General features: G+C 40.6%; 1 pseudogene; it reads right to left on the bottom strand.

The window, feature by feature from the left end:
- Window positions 1-217: 217 nt before the first annotated feature.
- The window catches only part of LOC118997086 (RNA-binding E3 ubiquitin-protein ligase MEX3C-like), a 116768-nt pseudogene continuing 89771 nt past the window's right edge, over window positions 218-27214 (bottom strand).

The following is a 27214-nucleotide window of genomic DNA, read 5'->3' as shown; positions in this document are numbered from 1 at the left end:
TTGAAATATTAGATGTATATATACACTTTTCTCATAGGCTCATACACCTATGATTATCTTCACTCATCTGAGTCAAACTGCAGTTTTAGCAATTCTTGTAACAAGCTATGTCTCTGGGTCTACAGGGTAATCTTAATAACTCAAATCAAACTGACAGACAAGAGACCACTTAGGTTCAGTGTCACCACAGCAGCCTTTTATTAGTTTACTAACAACTTTACCCTGACACCAGTAACGCCTGATAACAGTCATAAGAATCCATTAGGAAGTTTCCTGGGGGTACCATTATACCCATGCCTTTATGAGTCCATATAAATATATAGGAAATTTGGATTACCTGAGTAACAGCTGTCTGACAAACTGGATGTGATGGTGTTCTCTTTTCGTGGATCTTGTTGGCACATTCCATGCAGAAGAGGTTGTGGCCACATGAAGCCAGGGCAGCAATAACTTCATTCTCAAAGCAAATTAACACAGTTATGTGTGGGGGCAATTTCTCTCTCGAGTCCCCCCAGGTGCCACAGACAGAGAGTGAATAATGATGGAGACATGCTGAGATCTGTTTGGGAAGGAGGAGTGGGCTGTGGCCAGTTTCCCCAGGGAGACAAAGGCCCCAAGCGCCTTCCTCTATAGCCTTTTATTGGGTTGTAATACACAGAAATACAGGGCGGCAAGGATCAAACAGTAGATAACCTTTCAAAGAAATCTGAAGGCTTCAGAGTCTGAGTCAGTGTCTGTCAGGAAGAGAGCTGCAGAAACTTTGGGAGACATACTCATTTCCTCTCGGACCCTTATCATATGAACGAAAGCACTCTTAGCAGAGCAGATTTCACAGGTTTATCAGCAAGTCTTTGTGATACCAGATTTCTCCCCAGGACATGCTGTAGCAAGGCAAGGAGCTGCACCTCTCCCCAACAGGTATTCAGGCTTAAGGGGATTACAGCCAGGAAGTGCTTCTTTCAGAGAACTTGGGGACTTGGTCTCTGACAGAGTCCATTGCTCTTTGTTGCAACCCCTGGAGTCCTTCCATGAAGGCCTCCTAAGTGATTGAGTCTGGCTTAGGTTGCCCCCCAATGTGAGGGGTCTTACCCATCATTGACTTCTGACCAAGCTTTGGGGACAGGGAGAGGAACTGAGGCAGTGTTTGCTACCAGAGACAAGCTTTGTCCCCTGCAGCTGGCACTCCAAAGGTCGTCCCTTGCCCTTAGCCACAAGGGGTACAGATACAATTCCTAAAACCAGGCAGAGCGGTCTACAACAGTCATGCTTTTGTCCTGATTCTGGAAGTGAGCTAGAGGTGGAACCACCATTGGAAGAGGAGCAACTACGGGTACCATTAGAAAAAAACAGGGAAGTAATTAGAAGGCCAACTTGGTTGCCTGTACTAGGTGGGTCGCTCCTAATCCCAGAAGCAGAGAGTACCTTTTGGTGCTCTCAGGAAAGGTAGTAGACACAAAGAGTAAATAACTGACTTCCTTTACACTGAGTATTCGTGTTATCAGAGGATCACTCCCAAAGCCAGAGAGTGGGTTAACTGGTTTAAGTGGAGTACAGATAGTCAGCACAGATCATGGTAAAGAGTCAAAAGCAGGAGAATCAGCTGCAAAATCTGACTCTACAGATGGTAGTGTATCTCTATACCCAAAGTTTCCTGTGCCAAATGAGCTTGTTGGACTAAAGTCAGCAAGGCTCTTGCTTCTAAAGTAGGAATCTGAGAACCACTACACAGAGAACTGGAACTATCATTTTGATGATTAGGTATCATTCTTGCATGGGCAGAAACCACTGAATTGGAGGAGAATTATAAAAAGCGAATGCCACTTGCAAAGCTTACATCGGTACCCATTGTAATGGAAATCATTCTCTTCCTTGAGCTCAATATAGATTCCTGTAAGCATGGCAATATGCATTTCTATTTCTTCTCATGCTTCATCAACATTTTCAGGCACCCCCATTACTTCAAAGACAGGTTCCTTATCTCTGCTCAGAGTTACTATGCATGTGTGGGTCTGCTGCTGAATTCTTTCAATAGTTGCTCCTAGTTGCCCCCAATACTAATCTCACCACGCCATGTGGGACCCTTCCTTCGACCAGGTTAGGATTTGATCATCTTTCCAGGGCAGGTCAATTTTTATTTAGAGATGCATGAATCATGAAGAAGTGCTCTGTCACTGAGAGGATTGCTCTTTTGGCCAAAGCAACATCTTCTTTCCCCCAAGTGACAATAAAAATGGATTTTTTACTACAAACAGGTGCTTCAATACACGTGTTTGTCTCAGCTCTCAGCGCTTTAACTTTACAACCCTAGAGACCGACAATCTCTGCAACATGCTCGGAGCTGGGCACACTCCTCCTCCGCAGCCACGCAGCCTGCTCCAGGTTCAGTCAAGGGACAGCATCGCTGCCATCACCCCTCCCTGCCTTTCTTATGAGTGCCTAACCCGGTGCTTCTCCATCTTTTGTCACGTGCACTTAAATATCTTGGGAACCTTATTAAAAAGCAAATCTTACCCTGACTGGTTTGGATCAGTTAGTTGGAGTGCCATCCTATAAACAAAATATTGCTGTTGGATTCTGGACCAGGGCACATACACAGGTTGCAAGTTCAATCCCCGCTCCCAGCATGTGCGGCAGGCAACCAACTGACGCTTCTCTCAGAATGATGTTTCTCCCCCCCTCACTTGCTCCCTTGCTCTCTCTCTTTAAAAAGGCAATGAAAACATGTCCTCATATAAGGATAAAACATTTTGAAAAAGAGAAAAAAATCCTGACTCAACATCTCTGGTATGAAATCTGACATTCTGCAATTCTAACAAAGTCATTGCTGTTTCTGATGCTGCTGAAGTGGGCTCCATATTTTGAGATCTATTCAACCTGGTGCTTCAAAGAATGATCCAAGGACCAGCACCCTGGGCATTGCCTGGAACCTTGTTAGAAGTGCAGTTCCTTGGGCCCAAGTCAGCCCCACAGAATCAGAATCTTGGGGGAAGGAGGAGGCCCAGGGACCTGTGTTTTAATAAGCCCTTTCAGTTCTTGTACACGTGAGAATACTGGTCTGGAACTTGTGTAACATCTATATATTAGATACAGCTTCACTTCCTCGTCTGCCATGAAAACTAGAGGGAAGGGAGATGTATGTGATACATCATATGAGCGCCAGTGAACACCAAGAACAGGAACACTTAAGGGATCCTGGTGATTCTTTGTGATCCTATTGGGTAAGTGAGGTCATGCATGCCAACGGAAGGAAACAAGGAGAGGGAACCATGGGACAGCCCTCTAAACCCATGTAGCCTGCAGACTATGCTATTTGGTCCCAGAGGACACAGATGACAATCTGAGATGTAGAACAGGGCTGTGATCAAGGGAACCAGGAACTCACTCACCACAGCAGGAAAAGAACTGTTCTGAGGGTGTGCAGGGCCTGCAGGAAAGCCCCTCTCTTTTCCTTTTAATGACTTTTCTACGGTTGCAAGAGAAATACTTTATATTCATAGGATATTCTTTTTAATTCTTTTATTGTTGTTCAGTTACAGTTGTCTGTATTTTCTCCCCATCCCCTCCAAACCCACCTCCCTCCCTTGCTTCCACCCTCCCCCTTGGTTTTGTCCGTATGTCTTTTATAGTAGTGCCCTAAAACCTTCGCCCCACTGTCCCCTCCCCTCTCCCCTCTGGCTATTGTTATATTGTTCTTAATTTCAACGATTCTGGTTATATTTTGTTTGCTTTTGTCTTTTGTTAATTACATTCCAGTTAAAGGTGAGAGCATATGGTATTTGTCCCTCACTGCCTGGCTTACTTCACTTAAAATATGCTGTGATATACGTTGATAGAATATTAAGAGAATATAGGAAGACACAAAGAAAATAAAAATTGTCACAGTCCTACTTTCCTGTATAACCACTTGATCCATTTGATATTTTGGAGCATATTCTATATCCTATCTAGATACATATACATATATGCTGCTATATATATTAGAAATAATTTTGTAAATACAAATATACGCATATATACATATGTAAATGTGCTACATATAAAAATGTAAATATGCAGAAACACTTATCATATATGGATACATGCATGTATACAAACACTATATTTGTATGATATTCATATATGTAATATGTGCATATAAAATAGTTTATAATATAAATATTCATAAGCATACATAGTATACATATATAACATCTATATAAGTATATGCATCTATTATATATAAATTATACATTTACATAAAGTACATACATATATACACAGATATCAACATAAATATATATATCTGCTATTAATATAAATTTTCTATAAATGTAAACAAACATACACAACGTGCAACCTACTTCTTTTACACTTAGCATTATATTGCACTTAAACTTAAATGGGACAGTTAAAAAGTGCAAATTCTATTTTTTTGCATTGCTTTTTAGACAGAGAGGAAGGGAGGCAGGAGGAAAGAGAAACATCTATGTGAGAGGGAAACATTGATCGGTTGCCTCCATAGGGGGGATCCAAAAGGTGATCAAACCTGTAACCTAAGTATGTGCTGTGACCACAGATAGAACCTGAAACATTTTGGCTTACAGAACAACACTTCAGCAAACTGAGCCACACCAGCCAGGGCAAAAAATGCAAAGTTTAAATTCCCCAGGTGTCTCCCACTGACCACTCCCCTACCCCCTCCTCACAATTAGAGGTTACAAAGATTTGTAGATTACAGGAGGACTCAGTGGAAAGCCAAGAGGTAAAATCAACCCTCCCTTCCCATTAGAACCAGTGAGCCAGGTAATTACAATGGGAGAGCCAGCTCTGATCGCAGGGTGCCCAGTCGCCACCTGTCACACTGACGTCCTTCACGCCCGTTCCACATGCTCAGAACCGAATCAGGAGACAGAGCTAAAGCAGCCAGACTCTCTAATGCTTTCCTGTACGTTTCAATGTAGCCATCCCAACTCTCCAGTATTATTCTGAGAGTAGAAATTTGAAATGAGTTGAAATGAGTTGTTGCAAGCTAACAAGGGATCCACTGCTGTGCTCTAAAAAGGGCTAGAAATCATGGTTATAAAACCACACACAGGCTGACCCATAGGATTGTCCCAGTTCTACCACAAAACCTGAACTCCTTTGTCTTTATTAAGCCTTTCCAGGCAGAGCCTCCAAAATTTTAAACAAAACGATACAGGCTTTCATCAAGATCCCTTAAAAATAATTGATTTCCCAGAGCTCATTCCATGTTTATTCTACTGATTCAGTTTAAAACAAATTGTAACACAGAGCTCATAATAAGCCCAAACAGTCCAGAGATCATTTTCATTTTTGAAATAATGACTTACTTTTTCCCCCTCTACTGCTGCAGTTATAGTAGAATAGAAAATTAAATTTTAATTAATCAGCAACTGCTCCTTTCCTCCAATCACTGGGATTTTTGAGGCTATATAACTATCATGTAGTGTAGCCACACAGCTCCAAAAATGGCTGGAAAAGAACAAAAAATGATTCCTTTACCTAATGCTTTTTTTTAGAGCTTAAAGTCAATTCAAAGCGAGTTTTTCAAGCCCGGGTTAAACCTTCATGCAGGGGCCAAGCAGGAGTGCTCTTGCTGATGCACATACTGGGGGCAGCATGGACAGTCCCTCCTCAGTCCTCAGAGAGGTGGTTTAGTGGCTTTCCTTGCTAGATGAGCTCCAGCCAGCAGACTCGCTACCCAGAGACACCTGCTTCTGTCACCAGGAGCCAACTTGGTATGTGGTAAGAATGCAATTGTAAGTGCCCTTTCCACACTTCTCAGCTCTCTCTTCCCAGCTGCCCAATAATGCCTTTGTCTCAGGTACTGCCATTATAAGCCTTATTAATTATAGATCAATCTGTAATTTGAAGGTATAAGCCAAAACTGTAGGGGGTCTCATTAACATAAGATTAAAAGCTGACTCAGAGATTAATTATTTTGTAACTAGAAAAAAAATCAGGCTGGGTTTATTTTTGAGCAAAGCAGTTTCTCAGCAATGAGCACATGTCTAAAGGGTATTTTAAATACACATGCCATTTTTTTTGTTTTTCTGCCATTGTTGAATTTTTTTCATTGCTGATGGTTAAATAAATGCTCATATGTGTGCTTATAAAGCCACATGTGTCAGGACACAGCAAGTGAGAGCAATCTATGAATTGGTCAAAGGAACTTTGATGGGAAGGTGTTGACTAAACTTAGAAGCCTCATGTGAGCCAGGAAGATGTAGTGAAATTCAAAAATATGTATTAAGTACTAAATGAGTGTATCTATTAATGGTTAGTGATATAAACTAAATAGAGGCTACTCAATAAATAAATATCTTTGTCTGACTTATGTCTGTCTCATTAAGAAATAATTTAAGGTATTTAGTCTGTAGTTGGAGCTACCAACTATTGGTCTGAAGATGTCCTGAGATCTCTTTACAGTCATTTGAATGACAATAATGCAATAATTGAGAAACAATATTCAAGAAAGAATAAATTCTGTGTTTCTTGTACTTACAACCATAAACCTCCTTTTGCCCACCCCTGTATATATGTATTCTATCTTTTTTAAAATTTTATTTATTTATCTTTAGAGGGAAGGGAAGGAGAGAGGAAGAGAAATATCAATGTATGGTTGCCTCTGCCAGGGGCACACAATGTATCATGTGTTCCCTGCCGGGAACTGGCCTGCAACCCAAGCATGTGCCCTGACTGGAAATCGAACTGCAATCCTCTGGTTCACAGGCCCGTGCTCAATCACTGAGCTACACCCGCCAGGGTACATGTATTCTATCTTAAGTCAGCCCTCCGCATTCACAGATTCCCTGCTGCAGAGGGAAAATATGTACTCATGGCCTCTTTGCACGGCTTTTGCTTCCCACTAGCTTTCAAACTTCAGCTTCAGAATTATCTTACTAGGCCAAGCCCCTGACTCTCTACAGGGTAAGAGAACATGGTCGTGTAGTAAGTCTAGGTTGGGGACTCTAACTTTGCTTTTCTAATAATGTTCAGCTAAGGTTGATGGTGCTGGTTCTAAACACTCAAGTGTGGTTCACATACCAAAGACAGTGGCATCTCCTGGGAGCTTGTTAGGAATGTAGGTTTTTCTGGCCTCACTCCAGGTCTACTGAATTAGAATCCTTGGGGTAGGGCCTGAAATCTGTATTTTAACAAGCTCTCAGGTTAACTCTGAGGCACTTTGAAGGTTGAGAACTACTGCCCTAGACTAGTGCTTCTCAAACCCATGAATCAGATGAAAAACCTATGGCTGCCCTGGCTGGTGTAGCTCAGTGGATTGAGCATGGGCCTGCGAACCACACGAACCACACCATACATTGATATTTTTCTCCTTCTCTCCATCCCTTTCTCTCTAAAGATAAATAAATAAAATCCTAAAAAAAAAAAAAGAAAAACCTATGGCTCTTGTTAAAAAAGCAGATTCTACTCTAGCAGGCCTATTAGTCTGCTAGGGTATTGCCATTACAAACTGGGTGGCTTAGCCAACAAGTTTATTTTCTCACAATTCTAGAGACTCAAAGTTCAAAATCAAGGTGTTGGCAGGATTGGTTTCTTCAGCAGTCTCTCTCCTTGACTTGTAGATGCCCATCTTCTCCTGTCTTTATTCTGCACACACATGTCATGTCCAATTTCCTCTTCCTGTAAGGATACCAGTCATATTGGATTAGGGCCCACCCTGAAGATCTCATTTTAACTTAATAACTTCTTCAAGTTTCTTGTTTTAAAATACATTTACATTCTGAGGTGCTAGAATGTAAGGTTAAACTTCAACGAAGAAATTTGAGGGACACAATTCAGCCCATAATAGTAGATACTTAAATTCTGCATTTCCACCAAGCTCCCATGGGATATCCATGCTATCTATCATGGATGACACATGTCTAGGGGAGTGCAGCTGCCACCTGCAGAACACTGTCAGTAAAACTAGTGGAAAAGTAGCATATTCCTCAGGTGTGTTGAAATAAAATTAATTTCCATAGTTCTGGAGCAAATACTCTCTAACTTCAATGTGCATCAAACTCACCTTGGGAACTTACCAAATAGTAGATTTCTAAGTCCCACTTGCAAAGATTCAAATTAAACAGGCTGTGAAGAGGCCAAATATAATCTTTTTTTTACCAAGCATTGAAGGTCACTCAAGTACAGATGGTTCTCCAGACTACACTTTGAGAAGCACTGATCTACAAAATGTACATCTTGCTTCCTCAACCATCCTACTTGCTGAGCTCTTCAAGGCCAGAATCATTTCTACAAACCATTTCACTGACTCGACGTTTAATATGCATGTGCTTCCCTGGAAATGCTGTAAAAATGCAGATTCAGATTCAGTGGGATGGAGTGTGAGGTGTTGCGCTTCTGATACGCTCCCAGGTGTTGTCAGTGCTGCTGGTCTATGGATCACACTTCAAGGGACAGTGACAGTGACAAGATTTTACATCTCACACTCTGCCTGTTCAAGGACTGATATCACAGTCTCATTTCGGGACCTCTTTGTATAATTCATGCACTGACCATTTATCTTTCACACATCTTTACAGTTTAATGCAATGCATAATATAATAAACCTCCCATTATCAGATCCTCTCCAAATTGATTCCTCCTGGAGTTCATATAACACTTAATTCAATTGTCCTGGGGACTCTCCTCGAGTAATGGGAATTAGAATTTTGGACTGCAGGATCAGAATTCTAAGTAACTCTGACAAATTGCAGAAGTGTTACATTATAAATGAACAGGACAAAGTCCAAGAGGGATAGGTGCAAGACAGTGCCCTCAGGCACACAAACTAAAGGATCCACCATGAGAAGACCTGTAAAGCACACACAAAGTGGAAATGTAGGAGCTCATCGCTCAAGGGGAGAAATGGTACTAAAAATGAGCATCCGGGCAAGACATTGCAGAGGAGCAGGATGGCGAGTGCCTCTGCTACACTGTGAAGCCCAGGAGGAGAAAGGAGATAACCAGGCATCAAAATTACTTGGCATGTTACTAATATTTAAATATACCTACCGTAGTTATTTTTGCATGGCTTCTAAACTGATTTTGACATAATTCTCTACTCAGGTTATTCCTGCTATACACTTCTTTCCCTGGATAGTTGTGAAAGTCAGTCCTGGCACATTAGAATCACCTGAGCCACTTTTAAAACTACCTAGATCCAAACCCATTTGTATTAATGTCCTAGGCCTGTTGCAATAAAATACCACAAACTGGGTGGCTTAGAACAAAACAAAAATATCTTCTCATAGTTCCAGAGACCATAATTTCAAAGGCTAGATGTCAGCCATGCTCCCTCTGGGACCGGCACAGAAGGATCCCTTCTTACCTCTCCCAGCTTTCAGTAGACTGAGCCATTCTTCATGGCAGCTCAGCTTCAATCCAATCTTAACACGCTGTCCCTCTCTGTCTCTCCCCATAACCTTTCCTCTGTACATGTCTTGTATGTATTTGAATTGCTCCTTTGTATAAAAACAGTAGTCATATTAGGGTCCACCCTAAGGACGTCGGTTTAACTTGATTACCTCTTTAAAGATACTATTTCCCCATAAAGTCATATTCTGAAGTACTTGGGGTTAGGACTTCAACATTACTTTTTGGGGAGACACAATTCAACGCCTAACACCATCTCAGACCAATTACATCTAAGTCTCTGGGGTGTGGCCAAGACATCAGTATGTTGTAAGTGCCCAGAAGATTCTAATTCAGGGCCAGGGCAGAGAATCACTGCCCTGAGAAAAGGTCTGCAACAGCCACCATTGTTGTGGGGTGCAGCCTATACTGATAGCTGTGACTCTTGAGTGGGACTTTATCTGTTGTTTCAGTATTTTGGCTACGGCACCAAAGCTGAGGCAATAGAAAACAAACAACTGACACTCTAAAGCAGTGTTTCTCAATCTTGAACACACCTGGAATAAGCTAGGAGCTTTAAAAAAAATCCTGAAGCCTGGGTGCTTCCCAGAGATTCTGATATCATCAGTCTAGGGTGAGACCTGAGCATGGAGACTTTCAGAAGCTCCCCGGGGGTGCCCTGCCAAGCAATCAAGAGGAGAACTACTTTTTACAAGAAGGATGTACTATCAAGTGGCCAAAGTGGCCCTCGGGAGTGGAAGCACTAGAGCCAGCACCCTAGGCTCTGGACCCCAGGACTTCACTCTTCCTACTCTTACCTTTGTAACCCATGATCTTACGACAGTAAGTTGAAAGATCTTTCCATTCCTCATATAATTTCGGGCAAATAGTTTTCATCTAAAAATATAATTTCTCCTAATTCTACTTTCCACTCAGTTACCCTTTTTCCTCTCACTATCAGTAAAGTTTCTGGGAATATTATTCTAAATTCATCCTTGTCAAGTTCTCACTTCCCAGGTGATTCATAAGACCTCTGTCACATGACTTTCGATGTGACCATTTTTTGGAAATGGACTACACAAGGCCTTCTAGTTGCCAAATACAAAAGACATTGAGTCCTCATCATATCTAAACACTACTGTACGGTATTCAAAACCGGTTCCCATTCCCTCTCTCTTGTGTGCTTCCCCTTTACCTTCCACAGAGTCATTCCCTTCCATTTCCTTTGGGGACTCTTCCTGTTCATCTGCCTGTTAAGTAAACTGTGGTACCTATTCTAGACCTACTTTTGTCGCATTGTCAATTAGGTTGAAGCATACAAAATTTTGCTTTGTGTAGGCCCAAACTGGTTGAATATTGGCTATAGCACACAGTTTAACCGAACGCCCTGTCCCAGTATGTTAACAAACTGCCAATGGCTTCCGCTATTGCCTGTATACAGAGCTGATACTCAGACCACTTGTAAAAATGTTGCAACATTTCCTACCAATTGGTAAATAGTTGGTGCCCATTGCCTTTCCCCCACCAGTGCCCTCTCATTTCCTTGACTGTCCTACCTCTTTTCTCAGGACTCCTGACACCTCCCAATAATCCATGACTAAAGGGGAAAGGCCACATAACAAGGGACCCCTGGGACTCTGCTTTGAGGCTATAAGCAGTATCTGTCTCAGTTAGTTGCTAACCATGTTGTACTGATTGTAAAATACTCTCATATTACCCCATGTAGTCATGATTTCCAAATGTATCTATCCAACTAAATCACTTGTACTTAGCCTCAGATCCATATTGTCACCTGACTCTTCCTACTTTGATATCACATAGATATATCAGAGTCAGTATGCCCCAAATAGAACACCAACCCTCCCCCCACAATGTGACAAACTTTAACTATGGTGGCAGCAATGAACTACTCTCTAAGCATGCATATCCTCATGTAGTCACTCCACACACTGACTCTGAGCCTGGTTATTAGATTTGCTTTGGCCAGACATTATCAAACATGATGGAAACAGGCTTAAGGAGTGCTTATCCTCGGGGAAAGCTCACTCCTGTGGTCATCTTCAAAATGCCTAAGAAGCTCAGAGTGACCTCTGTGTGACGAGAACACACTGAGAGGGAGAGGCCAGACGGAAGAGCACTGAGGCCTCAAGGTGTCATGAGCATCCCCACCCCACCCTGTCCAAATGTCTGACCCGCAGAATTCTGAGAAGTAAAATGGTTGTTTTAAGTTTCTCTATTAGCCAGAATTCTCCAAAGAAACAGAGCCACTAAACAGAATGTATGTGTGTCTACAGATACATTTAGAATTTATTTATTTATGTATTTATGTATTTACTTATTTATTTAAAGAAATTGGTGAATATAATCATGGAGGCTGACAAGTCCCAAGAACCACAAGGTGAGTAAATAAACTGGAGACCCATTAGAGCCAACGGTGAACAGATAAAGTGGTTCTAGTCTGAAGACCAGGAAGCTTATGACCGACAAAGAGATGATGTTTCAGTTTGAGTCTGAAGGCAAGAAAAATTGGATGCCCTGGTTTAAAGGTGGTCAGGCAGAAGGAATTCCCTCTGACTCTGGGGGAGAGTAAACCTTTTTGTTCCATTCAGGCTTTCAGTTGATTGGATGAGGCCCACCCACATTAGGGAGGGTAATTTACATCACTCACTCTACCAATAAATACGTTAATCTCATCCAAAACACCCTCATCAAAACACCAGAATAATGTTTGACCAAATATCTGGGCAACCCATGACCCAGTTAGGTTGACATGTAAAATTAACCATCACAGCTTCTAAGCTTTTGGATGGTTTGATATGCACCAATAGAAAACAGGAAAAAGAAAGTGCTCTTCATACAATATAAAACAAGACTGACATATAATACAGACCTAGATTTAGTCTTTACATAGTAGAGAATTATAAAATGATGTTATCATTTATCTATTTATTAAATCCAAGTCCTAGGATTACTCTAGAAAAAATAATTATTCTTTATTTTTTGAATATTTTATTTATTTATTTTTTATGGAGAGGGTAAGGGGAGATAGGGAGAGAAACATCAATGTGTGGTTGTCTCTCATATACCCCCTACTGGGGACCTAGCCCACAACCCAAGCATGTGGCTTGACTGGGAATTGAACCAGTAACCCTTTGGTTCACAGGTCCATACTCAATCCACTGAGCTACACCAGCCAGGGCTCCTTTATTTTCATCTGATCACCAACACTTTATACATTGTTCCTCCTAATTAATTTCAAAAATTCTTTAACTTCACTGCTAGTTGCCCTTGATAGGACACAGATGACAAATATCTGGCACTGTGCTGTCACTCCTCCCTTCAGTGACAATGGTGAATATGGCCAATCCATCAAGGCTCTGTGTTCAGCTCAGCCAGGAAAGTGGCCACATTACTAGGCTCAACACTCCACTTCAAGCATTTACTACAAATCAATCATACATGTTCTAGAACCTTCTGGTTTATTACTTTTTAAGGCAAAAGCCATTTTGCTGGTTATACCAACCTCTCAGACCATTACCCAAGTCAATTTATATTCCAAATTTTTAGAATGATTGCCAAATTAATCATTCTAAAATTTATTTAACCTCGTCTAGGTTGCCAACCTGTGCTCACTCTGGGACTCAGAGGTGTTTGGGTATGTGGTAGTTAGATTGGCTGCAAGATGGCTCCAATTCTCGCCCTTCTCGTATCCATGTTCCTTGTGATGTGATTTTGCAGGTCCTCCCAGTAAAGGAGAGGGTCTGTTTCTACACCCCTTGAATCTGGCTGGCCTGGTGGCTTGCTTTGAATAGTGGAAGTGATATTGTAGAGATTCTGAGCCTGGGTCTCAAGAAGCTTTGAGCACTTGCTTTCTCTCTTAGAACCCTGCCACTGCCGTGAGAACAAATCTAGACCAGACTGCTGGAGGATGGGAGGTGACAAGGAATGGAGCCACATGTTTCCCCCTAAGCCAGTCAGACTTGTCAGATAGCATAGCCAAGATCAACAAAGCCACCCGACTTCCCACAACTGACCACAGACACATTCATAAGCTACAGCCACTCAGGTGACCCTCAGACTGGTAGTTGTTCGTTGCACAGCATTTTATAGCCATAGGAGTTGATACAAGGTTTATACAAAGAACTGGGAAGCAGGTCTATTTGCATAATAAACTAAAAATCCACTGCAGGAGAACTTATCCAATTGAGTCAAGGAATCAAACACAGAAGCCCACAAAATCTATAGGTGGCTATTGCAGGAAAAACTTTATAAGACTATAAGAACAAAAAGTGCCACCTGCAGACCCAACAATGCTGGCGCTAGCACTTTCACCACTAGTGGAGACAAAGCCTACATCAGCACCTGAGTACCCCCAGAATCTTCAAAGGCATTTGCCAGCACAGCAGCCTTGGCAGCTGACATCCCTGCAGGGAACTGAAGCAAGGAAAATGGTAGACACCACATGGAAGCTGAAACGACTGTATTGTGAGAATGCTTGAGGCACCTCCAGGGGACTGCCGGAAATAAAAGAAGGCACCTTGAAAGGTCCTGACAGAGAAAGAACGCTTTATAATAATGTTTTTGGCTCTCTTATCCTACCACAAGTCCTGGTGTGGACTTGGAATAAAGGATTTGTAAATGTCTAAAATGGTCCCATAATTCACCTTTCCTCAGCCCCCCAAATAATCTTATTAACACCAAAATACAAGTTTATTCATCTCTCATCTTACATGTATACATGCCCATGCATTCATTCATGCACACAATTTCCATCTGCATCATTCCTACACATTTCTACTTATTTTCCCCACACTTCTTAGATCGTAATGTTTCTCATTTCCTGCCACATTGGCTAGAGAGATATATCCTCTCTTTCTGAAATAGCATTTCAGAAGGCCCCACAATTGGCCTCACTATACAACAGAAGATTTTATACAAGGAATGGAAGATATAGTTCTTTTCTTTAAGCTACAGTGTAAACAAGGGGAAAGTGTTCTCTCTAGCAGTAGCAGTAATATTGAACTGGCAGGAGAATGCAAAAAAAAAAAAGGGAAAAAAAGACCCAGATTCATCGTAGTTCTTGCCTTTCACAGTAAAGTCTAATTCTCCACCCTTTGACTCTGGGCTTGGCTGTACGACTTGCTTTGGCCAGTGGACATAAACAAATGTAATACAAAAAGATGCTTGAAAAGTGCTCACATGTTGATACTTGCTCTTTTCTGCTGAATTTGGAGCTATGAGGTAGCAATTTGAATGAGCCCAAGCTAACCTGTTGCACAGGTTAAGTAGAAGAAAAACAAAGCACCCCAGCCTTCAGCCCACTGACCCCAGACATGTGAGTGAGGTCATTCTTATCCACCCAGTTCCAGCTGAGCTGCCATGTGCAGCTGCTACAAGAGTGACCTTAGGTAAGGCAAGCTGACAAATGGCCCAGTCTAGTCCTGTCCAAATTACCAATTGTGAGTCAATAAAGAATCATTTGGTGTGACCCACAATGTTTTATAATAGCCAGCAGATGCAGCAAAGGCTAATGGGTGCATCACTAAAAGTAAGGTGTTCAGCATCAGAGGTGAATGGTGCAGTGGGGCCTGATAATATGAGTGGGGGCGTTCTAAACCATAGCAACTTGCAAAAGGGAATAGGCTGGGAGCATTTATTTCTGTCTCTATCATCAGAATCTTATGTTAAAGCCCACAGGAGGATAAAGACAAGACAGATAACAAAAAGTAAAATAAAAACAAAACCTTCTCTCCAATCTTAGAAACTGAAACAGGTGTTTTTTTCTGAGAAAAGTAGTCATGCTTATGTAAACTGTGTAGCTATTCATGTTTATTTTTCTTCAATTTAAAAAAAAATTCAAATCCAGTTTAACTCTCTAATAAGTGACTAAGACTTTGCAGAATTCGATGTATTGGTCATTTATTTATTTTGGGGAATCACAATTTCCACATATGAGACAACTTTTTACTTTTTTCCACTGCCTTTTCATTTTTCCCTTGTTAGGAGGGGGGACCCCCAAAACACAAAATTATCATCTGGGGGGGCCCTTGTGGTACAGGCTTCCTTCACTAGGTGAGTGTTCTAGGAACCCACCTGTATCTGTGTACCAGCTGGTGTTGTTGTGAGAGGCTGCAATTGGCTTCAGTGCATTTTTTTGAGGAGTCTTTTAACGCATTTTCCCATTTCACGATGAGTGATTTGCAAGTACACCTGCCCACTCTGCACTAAGTGTTCAGCAGTTTTTAACCAAAAACATCATGACCCCTGTGTCCCACCCTCCCTGTTCAACTGATCTTGCCCAAAATAACTTTTTTGTTTCCCTGGATGAAAAAAACTCCTCAAAGGAAAACATTTTGCCTGTGTGGAAGAGATAAAATGAAAAATAGCAGAGGCAAAATTTTGGCTTTTGAATCTGAAGTGAAGGGCCAGATGGAAGGAGAGATGAGCAACTAGGTGGAAAGGAGGTGAAACACTGCCAGGAAGTGAGTGTAAGGTTTTTCTGTCACAAGGACTTCATAAGAATTAAGTTTTTCTAAACAAATAGTAAATAGTATAGATCCAAGGTGGCAGAGGAGTAAGTAGAAGCTACACTAACCTCCTTCCAGGACCGAGCTAGAATTACAACTAAATTATAGAGAAATTATCCTGAATAACCAACTAAGTAGAAAGAAACCTCATAACCAAGGACAGACCGAAAAACCCACTTCACCACAACAAGACTGGTACAAAGTGCAGAGGTGGCACAAGGGGCTGGCCGGGCCCCCAGAGGTGGCAGCTGAAGTGCCAGAGGGATATTTCAGTGGCAAGTGGGTTCCCCATGAGAAGTGTGTGTTCTAAACCCCAAGATGGGCTCCCCAGCCTATAGCACCAGTGCCAGAAAGGAACCCAGGTAACATCCAGCTGTGAAAAGCAGCAGAGTTTCTGTCTGCCAGGAAGAGATGGCAGGAGACTCAGAGAGCCTCTTAAAGGGACAATATACAAAATTTCATTTGCTGACACTTACCCCGGGCTCTGGCAAAGAAAAGGTTGGGGTTGGTAGCTGTGGGGAGAGAACTGAAAAATAGCCACCAGGATCCCTGTGCGGAGTCATTCCCCACACTGCAGAAGCCGTCTCTCAGGCAAGGAGGTTCCAAGTGGCATCAGCCTGGGAGGAGGCAATAGCCTTGCCCACAGGAGGTACTCTACCCCATCCTGTGGAGCTTAAGTTGGGCTACTGATTACAGATCGATTATCATCACAACTGATTAGTTTAGTATTAAGGAATAAAATACAAAGAAGCAGCCAAAATGAGAAGCAGACCCCAAATAAAAGGAGAGAATTCTTTAGAAGAAAAACTAGATGAAATGGAGGCAAGCAAGTTACCAGATAGAGAGTTTACAGTAATGATTATAAGGATATTCAACAGCATGAAAAAAGATATAGAAACCATAAAAAAGTACCAGTCTGAAATAAAGAATGCAATATCTGAATGAAAAAGTACCCTGGGAGGAATTCACAGTAGGTTAGATGAAGCAGAGGATTGAACCAGTGATTTGGAAGACAAGATAGAAAAAAATACCCAGGCAGAAGAGCAAAATGAAAAAATAGAATTTAAAAGAATGAGGTGTGCTTAAGAATCAGTTTGGAGAACATGAAGCAAAACAATATCTACATCATGGGAATACCAGAAAGAGAAGAGAGTAAGCAAGGGATCAAGAACCTATTTGAAGAAATAATGATCAGAAACTTCCCTAATCTGTGAAGAAAAAAGACACACAAGTCCAGGAAGCTCAGAGAGTTTCAAACAAGACACAAAGAGGCCTACACCAAGACACCTCATAATCAAAATGGCAAGGCTTAAAGACAAGGAGAGAATCCTAAAAGCCACAAGAGAAAAGCAAATAGTTCCATACAAGGGAGCACCAATTAGACTGTCATCTGATTTCCCAACAGAAACATTCCAGGCCAGAAGGGAGTAGCATGAAATATTCAAGGTTATAAAAAGCAAGGACCTATAATCAAGGCTGCTCCACCCAGCAAGGCTATCATTTAAAATCAAGGAAGAAATAAGGAGCTTCTCAGACAAGAAAAAGCTAAAGGAGTTTGTTAACACAAAACTAGTACTGCAACAAATGTTAAAGGGCTTGATTTAAGAAGAAGAATAAGCAGAGAACGAGAAAAAAGAAAAATAGCCTAACAAAAATAGAATTAAATACATACCTATCAATAATCACCATAAATGTAAATGGCTTAAATGCTCTAATCACAAGACATAGAGTACTTGAACAGATGAGAAAACAAGACCTATTATATATGCTGCCTCCAAGAGATCTATGTCAGATCAAAAGATACACACAGACTAAAAGTAACAGGATGGAAAAAGATATCCCATGCAAATGCCAAAGAAAAAAAGCTAGGATAGCAGTACTTATATTTGACAAAATAAGCTTTAAAACTAGGGCTATAGTAAGACCAAAACAAAAACAAAAACTCTACATATATAACAATAAAAGGAACAATCCAACAAGAGGATTGTTCCAACATTCCAAGAGGATTGATCCAACAAAACATTTACACACCCAACATAGGAGCAACTAAATATCTAAAGCAAATCTTGATGAACATAAAAGGAGAGACTGACAGAAACAGTAATAGTTGAGGATTTTAATATCTCATTAACTTCAATGGGTAGATCATTCAGGCAGAAAAACAAGGAGATAGCAGTGATATCTTCAGAGCATTTAGTTGATATCTTTAGTTGATATCTTCAGAGCACTTCACTCCAAAGTAGCAGAATATACATACTTTTCAAATGCACATGGATTGTTTTCCAGAGTAGACCACAAGTGGGGACACACACAAAAAAGTCTCAGTAAGTTTAAGAAGATTGAAATTATATCAAGCATCTTCTGTGACCACAAATCTATGAAACTAGAAATCAATCACAAGAACACTAAAAAAACACGCAGTCATAGAAGCTAAATAACATATTATTAAACAATGAATGCATCAACAATGAGATCAAGGAAGAAATCAAAGGTCACCTTGAAATAAATGAAAATGAGGACAAAATAATCTAAAATCTGTGAGACACGGGGAAAGCAACCCTAAGAGGGCAATGCATAGTGTTACAGGCCTATCTCAAAACAAACAAACAAACAAACCAAGAAAAAGCTCAAATAAACAATCTAACTTCACAGGTAAAGGAACTTGAAAAAGAACAATAAATAAAGCCCAAAGTGAGTACAAAAAAGGAAATAATAAAAATCAGAGCAGAAATAAATGAAATAGTCTTAAAAATGATACAAAAGTTCAATGAATACAAGAACTGTTTTTTTTTTAAGATAAACAAGATTGGCAAACCTTTAACCAGGTTCATCAAGAAAAAATAGAGAAAGGACCCAAATAAACAAATATAGAAATGAAAGTAGGAAAATAACAACTGACACCAAAGAAATAAAAGGATTATTAAGAAAATATTATGAGCAACTATATGCCAATAAACTGGACAACCTGGATGAAGTGGATCAATTCCTAGAAACATACAATCTTCCTAAACTAAATCAGAAAGAATCAGATACTCTGAATAAACAGATTACACCTAGTGAAATTGAAGCAGAACTCAAAAAACTGCCAACAAACAAAAGCCCTGGACCCAATGGCTTCACAGATAAAAATTACCAAACATTCTGAGAAGAACACCTTTCCTCAAACTATTTCATAAAATTCAAGAGGAGGGAAGGCTCCCAAAGTTATTAGATAAGGCCAGAGTTATCTTCATTCCAAAACCAGATAGATATTACAAAAATGAAATTATAGGCCAATATCCTGATAAACATAGATGCTAAAATCCTCAACAAAACATTAGCAAACCAAACACAGCAATGCATCAAAAAGATCACACACCGTGATCAAGGGGGATTTATTCTGGGAATGAAAGGTTGGTAAAACATTGACAAATCAATAAATGTGATTCACCACATAAACCAAATGAAAAATTTAAAAACACATGACCATACCAATAGATGCATAAAAAAGCATTTGATAAAATCCAGCACTCATTTATGATAAAAACTCCCAGCAAAAGGGGTGTAGAAGGAACATAACTAAACATAATATAGACTGTATATGACAAGCCCACTGCCAGCATCATACTCAATGGGCAAAAACTATAATTGTTCCCCTTAACATCAGGAACAGGACAGGGATGTCTGAGTTCACCATTCCCATTCAACACAATACCCAAAATCCTAGCCACAGCAATCAGAGAAGATAAAGAAATAAAAGGCATCCAAATTGAAAAAGAAGTAAAACTCTTTATTCACAGATGACATGGTACTGTACATAGAGAATCCCAAAGATTTCACCAAGAAACTAGAAGAAAAGATATATGAATTCAGCAAAGTAACAGGATATATAATTAGTATCTAGAAATCAGTCACATTTGTATACACCAATAACGAACTAAAAAAACAATCCCATTCAAAATGACTTCAAAGAGAATAAAATACCTGGGAATAAACCTAACCAAGCATGTAAAAGATCTGTACATGGAAAATTATAAGGCATTGAAGAAACAAATTGAAGAAGATACAGCTAAGTGGTAGCACACATGGTGCTTCATTACAGTGTCCAGACTACCCAAAGCAATCTATAGATCCAGTGCAATTCCTGTCAAGATTCCAGTGACGTACTTCACAGAACTAGAACAAATATTTCAAAAATTCATGTGAAATCACAAAAGGCCCTGCGTAGTAACAGCAATCCTGAGAAAGAAGAACTAAGTTAGAGAAATCATGCTACTTGATATCAAACTATACTACAAGGCCACAGTAATCAAAACAGCATGGTTAGTGGCATAAAAACAGACACATAGATCAATGGAACAGAATAGAAAGCCCCAAAATAAACCTACACATTTATAGGCAAGTAATATTTGACAAAGGAAGCAAACTCATACAATGGACTAAAAATAGTTTATTCAATAAATGGTATTGAGGAAATTGGACAGACACATGCAGGAAAATGAAACTAGACCACTTTCTTATACAATACACAAGAAAAATTCAAAATGGATCAAAGACTTGAATGTTAGACCCAAAACCATAAAAATCATAGAAGAAAACGTAGGCAGCAAAATCTTGGACATTGCTCATAGCAATATTTTATCAACTACTTTTCCCCAGGCAAGGAAAATGAAAGAACAAATAAATAAGTGGACTATATCAAAGTAAAATCATCAACAAAATAAAAAGGTAACCCACAGAATGGGAGAATATGTTTGCCAATACATCTGATAAGGGGTTAATACCCAAAATCTATAAAGTACTTACAAAACTCAACACCAAAAAAACAAACAACCCAATTAAAAAATGTGCAAAGGACCTGAATAGACATTTCTCTAAAGAGGACACACAGATGTTCACTAGACACATGGAAAGATGCTCAACATCACTAATCATCAGAGATGATGAATTAAAATTGTAAGGAGTTGTGATCCCACACCTGTCAGATGGCAATCATCAATAAATCAAGAAACAACAAGTGCTGGTGAGGATGTAGAGAATGGGGAACCCTTTTGCATTGTTGGTGGGAATGCAGATTGGTGCAACCACTCTGGAAAGCAGTATGGAGATACCTCAAGCAATTAAAAATGGATATGACTTTTGACTCAGTGATCCCACATCTGGCAATATATCGAAAGGAACCCAAAATGCTAATTCAAAAGAACTTAAGCAGCCCTATGTTCATTGCAGTGTTATTTACAGTCACCAAGATATGGAAGCAGACCAAGTGTCCATCAATAGATGAGTACATAAAATAACTCTGGGACATTTATACAATGGAACACTACTGGGGTATAAAAAAGGAGAACATTTTACCCTTTGTGACAGCATGGATGGACTTGGAGAACGTTATGCTAAGTGAAATAAACCAGGCAGAAAAAGATAAAGACCATATGATTTCACATATATGTGGAATCTAATGAACAAAGTGGACTAAGAAGGATAGTAGGGACAAACTCATAGATGTAGGGCATATGACAGCTAAGGGGGGAAGCTTATGGGGTGGTGGGATTGAGCAAAAAAGGAAAAAGGGCTTACATACATCAACAATGGTGTACATGTGTGATTGCTGTGGGGAGGGGGACTAAATGGTAATGGAAAAAATACAATACAGCCCTGGCTGGTGTAGGTCAGTGGATTGAGCACGGGCCTGTGAAGCAGGGGGTTGCTGGTTCAATTCCCAGTCAGGGCACATGCCTGGGTTGCGGGCCAGGTCCCCAGTAGGGGACACATCAGAGGCAACCACACATTGATGTTTCTCTCCCACTCTTTCTCCATCCCTTCCCCTCTCTAAAAATAAATAAATAAAATATTTTAAAAAATACAATACAGATTAAATAAAGATACAGCAGAAGCACTAAAAGGCATTTAAATTGACAACTTCAAAAACTGTTCTGAGCTGTGGAAAATATATCTTGGTAGATGTATTACATCAAATGGAGAGCACTTTGAAGGTGACTGAAGTTTAAACATATAAGAATAATACACATTTTTTATAAATAAGTTCCATTTTGGAGGCATTTCCCCTCCTATAGTTGTCTCTAAAGCACTGCAAGTGCCTTTCAAATGGAGACTTATATATGTAACATTTACTTATTGATTTGCTCAATTTTGACCCAAAAGCAAACCTAATATTGAGTGGACCACAATGTCCATCCTTTCTTGTTTTCTGCTTCTACTTTTTTCACATGGTAATAGATAGAGTCATTGGAAGAAAGGAGGAAATAGGAAATGAAGGTGCTAAAACATTTTGCAATTTTCAAAGTCTAGGTATAATCTAATAGTTTCAATGAAACTATTTTCATTGAAATAGTTTCCCCTATAGCAACACACACTCTTATTAGAACCGTATTTTTGTAGACAGAGCCCAGCGTTGCTTTACCAGCATCCTGTGTATAGAAGGGGAAAGGGAAAAAAAATAGACAACACACAAAACATGCTCATCACTGTGAGATAAATACACATTAATTTATCTAGTCTTTTATTTATTTTTTTAGAGAGCTACAATCCTCCTTGACACTTCCAAATGACTGGGACTGACTACATTTGAACCAAGTTATTTGAATTTTGATCTCTGTCTTTAATCAGGCATATCACTTTGAATACATTAGTTTAAATACTAGAGTCAAATGGCTATTGTTTTTTCCATTATGTGAGTAAAGAAATTAATAGGATTTAAGGATAAGCTTGAATGTCTTCTTTTATGTGACCTAGATAATGTAGTGTCTTATTATCATTGCATTCCTAACAATAAAGCATAGTGTTTTCCAGTGAGTTAAAACAATAGCTATGTAATAAATACAAGAGTTATTACTCATGTCTGTTGTATATTATTTGGCCATTATTAATATTAATCATCTTTGCTCTTCCAGGAAGCTTAATGTCCTATATATTCTACAATCAAAACTGTCAAGAATTATAACACTACTCTATGTGATCTCTATAAAAAGAGATATAAATGCCAATCAAAAGGGCCATTGGTTGCTTCATTTATATTCAAAGTGCTTCTGCCCATAAATTACCTTAATAGCTTATATTCTCCTTACCTAGTCTCAGAAGGAGCTCAAAGCATGTTTTGTCCTTTCATTCTTATAATCTCTTCTAGAGGAGGAAGTAACCATAGGCCTGGCACTGTCTTTGCCCATACCCTGACCCCTGCCAACCTGGAGAACAGCCACCCTCTGCCTCTGTCCTAGACATTCCCAGATTCGGGGTCCTGATATAAGAGGGAGCAATGTGGACCCTGTGTGCTGCTGAATTGACTTCAATAGCACATCTAAGTTGCCATTATAATCTTGTCCACCCGAGTTGAAGATATTTGGGGCCATGGCTCTTGCTTCTCTTTATTTTGACAGGAGAAAAATGTTTGCCAATTACATACATTGAAATGCCATCATAAATTCATTTAAAAACAGACTAATTTTGAACTTCTGAAACAATATATGTGATGATGGTTTCCAAGGCATTCCAACCTGATACCAACTTGTATTCTTTAGTTATTAACATTTCAGTGAAATTCAAGAACACATTCGATTTAGAGCATCTTGTATGAATCCATCTCGAAATGTCACTGCTTTACTCCAAACACCTCTGGAGAAGAAACTAACAAGCAGAAAGTAGTGACTACCTGTGTAAAGAGTGATGCTGAAACAAGAGATCATTCCTCAAGGCCAGCAGAATTGCCCAGTCACGTATGTGATCATATTTAAAGTAATTGTCTTCTTGCTTTCTTCCCATTTCCTAAGACATCTGGATTATGACCACTGAAGCAGATTGGGGGAATCCGTCTTCTGATTGGCTTACAGGTCAGCCCCTTCAGATGACGAACATAGACAGAACATAAAGCGGACACCTAGAGTTTACTGTCAGAGCTGTGCCTCGTCTCCTGGGCATCCCCTGTGATTTTTCCTCTTTCTGTTCTCATAACCCCTGGCTCTAATTGGAGGCAGGAGCAGCAATTGTTAGAGCAGAATTTAATATCCATATTGGCTGGCACTGTCACTTGGTAGATGACGAGAGGGGATGCATTGTGAATAAGTGACTATGAGTGGAATGCTGCTGGTTTATTGTTATTTGTTCCATTGAGAAAGTTTAAAATCACTATATTTATTTAGTTAGTTCACTAATTAAGTTATCAGAGTGTTTATATGCCTGGCGCTGAAGTCAGGACCTAAGGACCAAAGTCAATGAGAACAAATGGTCACTGTGATACCTTAAATCTTCTGAGGGCAGATGCTCATTAATTTACTCAAACAAAAATTTGTTAAGTCCGTTCGATGTGCCAGACGTTCTTCTAGCTCTGGAGAAATAGCAGTGAATAAAACACACAAAATGCCTTCCCTTAATAGACATAATTTATGAAGGGATTTGTAAAACAAAGCAGAACAAAAGCCGAATAAATAAGTAAAACAAATAGTACGTTAATAGTGTCACTTCTACAGAGAAAACGAAAGCAGGGAAGGAGTAAGGAAGTGGGGTGAATTTTCACTTTGCACAGAACACCCGGGGAAGACCTTAAAGAGAAGCAAATAAATATTTGGGTAAAGAACTGAAGCTGTTGAGGGTGTGAGCCAAGTGCATCTCTAAGGAAAGTGCGTTCGAGACAGAAAGCAAAGGCCACACCCTGTGAGGGAACATGCCTGCTGTAATGCAGGAACAGTCACAGATTTTATATTCCCAAAATGGCTGCCACAATATTTTCCCTGCCATACGAGCTTCCAGAGCCTTGCCATCCCCTGGCCTGTGTTAGGAAGTGGAATCTATGTGTCATCCTCTTGAACCTGAACAGGCCTTTGCGATCGCCCCAACTGTGGAGCATGGCAAGTATGACAGAAGCAACACCAGGTAACTTGCAGAGAGGTTGATAAAGGCAGTACAGCCTCTGCTCAGCTCTCTCCCTTGGAATGCTTCCCATGCTGTGAGAAGGCCAGGCCACACGAGTCCCCGGAGGAGGGGCATCAAGGCTGAGTTTTCAGGTGACAGCCAGCAGCTGTGTGAAAGAGCCATCTTAAAGGCAGATCCTCCCGCCCCCAGTTGAGCCCTGTCAAGTGATGCCATTACTGAAGCAATGAGTCTTTTCCACTGACCCCCAATCAAATTTCAGAGCTGTAAGCAAAATAAATGATTGCTGTTTGTTTTTTAACCACTCTTTTGGGATAGTCATAGGTAAGGCCAGGTAACCAAAACAAGTGAGGAAATCACTGTTGGAACTAGTTGGATTAGGAGACAGTAGGAAGAGAGGTGGGGCGGGGGGGGGGAGGACCAGATCTTCAAGGGTTTTATGGGCCAGCACAAAGGCTTCACCTTTCACTCAAATGGGAAAGCTACTGGACTGAGGAGTCAATGTTGGTCACCCTCTAGGTCCTAGCTGTCAGCAAGAAGACAGCCTCCAGAGGGCACACATCTCCCTAAGCACCCTCCAGCAGAGACTTTTTTCCCAAGAGTGAGGGCTTCCTTCCTTCTCCTTCCCACAGGCAACGCTGATCTGACAAACCAGTTTCCCGTCACAAAATTTTAATGTTTCTCTGTGGTGAGCACCGTCCTCAGGGTGCCCGGAGAACGTTGGCCGGCTGCTGCGTCACTACCAGGAGACTTCAACCTGCATGAGTGTACAGCTTTCAGCCAACTTAAACCAGGACGTCACCCAGGGGAGTAAGAGAAAGGATGCTTTCTGTGCAGGCCTCTGCACTTTGTTTTCCATTTGGGTTAATAAGCTTTCAGTTTGCTGACTTCGAGGGGCTGCAGCCTGGTCCATCTGTCATGGAGACACTTGCTTCATTGTGTGGGAGAACAGCATTTGTTATCCCAGACACAGAGTGTTTGTTCTCAAAGTGGAGAGGCTGAGAAGGATGGGCATCACAAGAATCCATCCTTGCTGATGTTTTAAGCAGGTTAACACACCAAGATGAGGAGCAGTATCTGCCTTATTTGGGGGGGGGTGTTTATAAAAGTGTTCAGTTTGGAAGTTTGTCAAGTTGGACAGCTTCCAAAAAAATGGGTCAAGGCAAAGCCCCAGGACGATGATGGCTAAGGTGAGTCTAGAGGGAATTAGGCCACCGCTCCTGAGTCACAGAGGGTAGAGTTCTGTCGGCCCCTGAGGACAATGCCAAGGGCTCTGTATTGAGGTCTAGGATTAGCCCGAACAAGCATTCTATTACTCAGATGTTCAGTTTCAGGGAACTAGTAACAGTGATAAACTTCCAAATGTTACATTATGTTCCGGAAGCTTCAAAGGGAACATTTGGGTAGGTGGATGAGCAAACAGGATTCAACAAAATGCCCTTTAGATTGGGCCCAGTCAAGAAGAACTAAACACTCCTGTCCTCGTTGTTTTGTTTCATTTCATTTCATTTCATTTCATTTTGTTTTAGCAAACCCAGGCCTGCAGATAGGATGGCTGTTTGCTGAGCAATGTTCTTTGTGCACATCTTACAGACTTGCCTTGAGAGAACCGCAGTGTTCCCGACCACGTTGCGACGAAGGCAAGCAGTGCTGACGGCAGACAAATAGAAGAATAATGGCATACTTTTCATTTTGAATTTGTTCTCATAAATTTAAAATCACGTCATTCCATCAGAGGGATGTTTCTTAAGAGAACGGAGTCAAAGAAAATAAGAACCGGCAGATTCCTTCAACATATTCTTCTCATTTCACAGATAAGGACTCCGAGGCCCAGAACAGTTAGATGCTGGTGCAAGGTCCTCCATTGTTTAGGGTCCAATACTCATACAGTTTATGTCCTAGAATTTAGGACCTTTGAAACTATTTATTGCAGTTGCTGATACACAAGCCAGTTACTCCAACACCACCAGCTTCAGTGCCTGGTATACAAAAGTCACTCAGTAATGACGGCCTCCCCACATAAGCCTGAAAGACCTTTGATGGCAGGACTGGGTCTGTGGGGGCAACTTTTCCCAAAAGTACCCCCGTCTGCCACAGATGAAAATGAAACTAACAAGACATGATCTGCTTGGGGAGGAGAGGTGGTCAGTCTCTCAGAGGAGAAAGACCAAGAACCTCTTCTTCAACAGCTTTTATTAGGTCGTAATACACAGGAACACAGGTAAAGCTCATTAATCGATGTCAGGTGGTAACTATCAAACAATAGACAACATTTCAAAGAAATCTGAGGGCTTAGTCTGAGTCAGTGTCTGTCAGGTTGCAAAAATTTTGGGAGACATACTCATTTCCTGCTCGGACCCTAATCATATGAATGAAAGCACTCTTAGAAAAGCAGGCTCCACAAGACTCTAGGAACTCTTTCTTATGCCTGATCACCCCAGATCCCACTCTAGCCAGCAAGGGGCTACACCACC

Source organism: Sturnira hondurensis, unplaced genomic scaffold (assembly GCF_014824575.4).
Source record: "Sturnira hondurensis isolate 20B ecotype Veracruz unplaced genomic scaffold, ASM1482457v3 Scaffold0012467, whole genome shotgun sequence".
Classification (NCBI taxonomy): Eukaryota; Metazoa; Chordata; class Mammalia; order Chiroptera; family Phyllostomidae; genus Sturnira; species Sturnira hondurensis.
The sequence above is the reverse complement of the archived record's forward strand: the minus strand, read 5'-3'. Positions and strand labels throughout refer to the sequence as shown.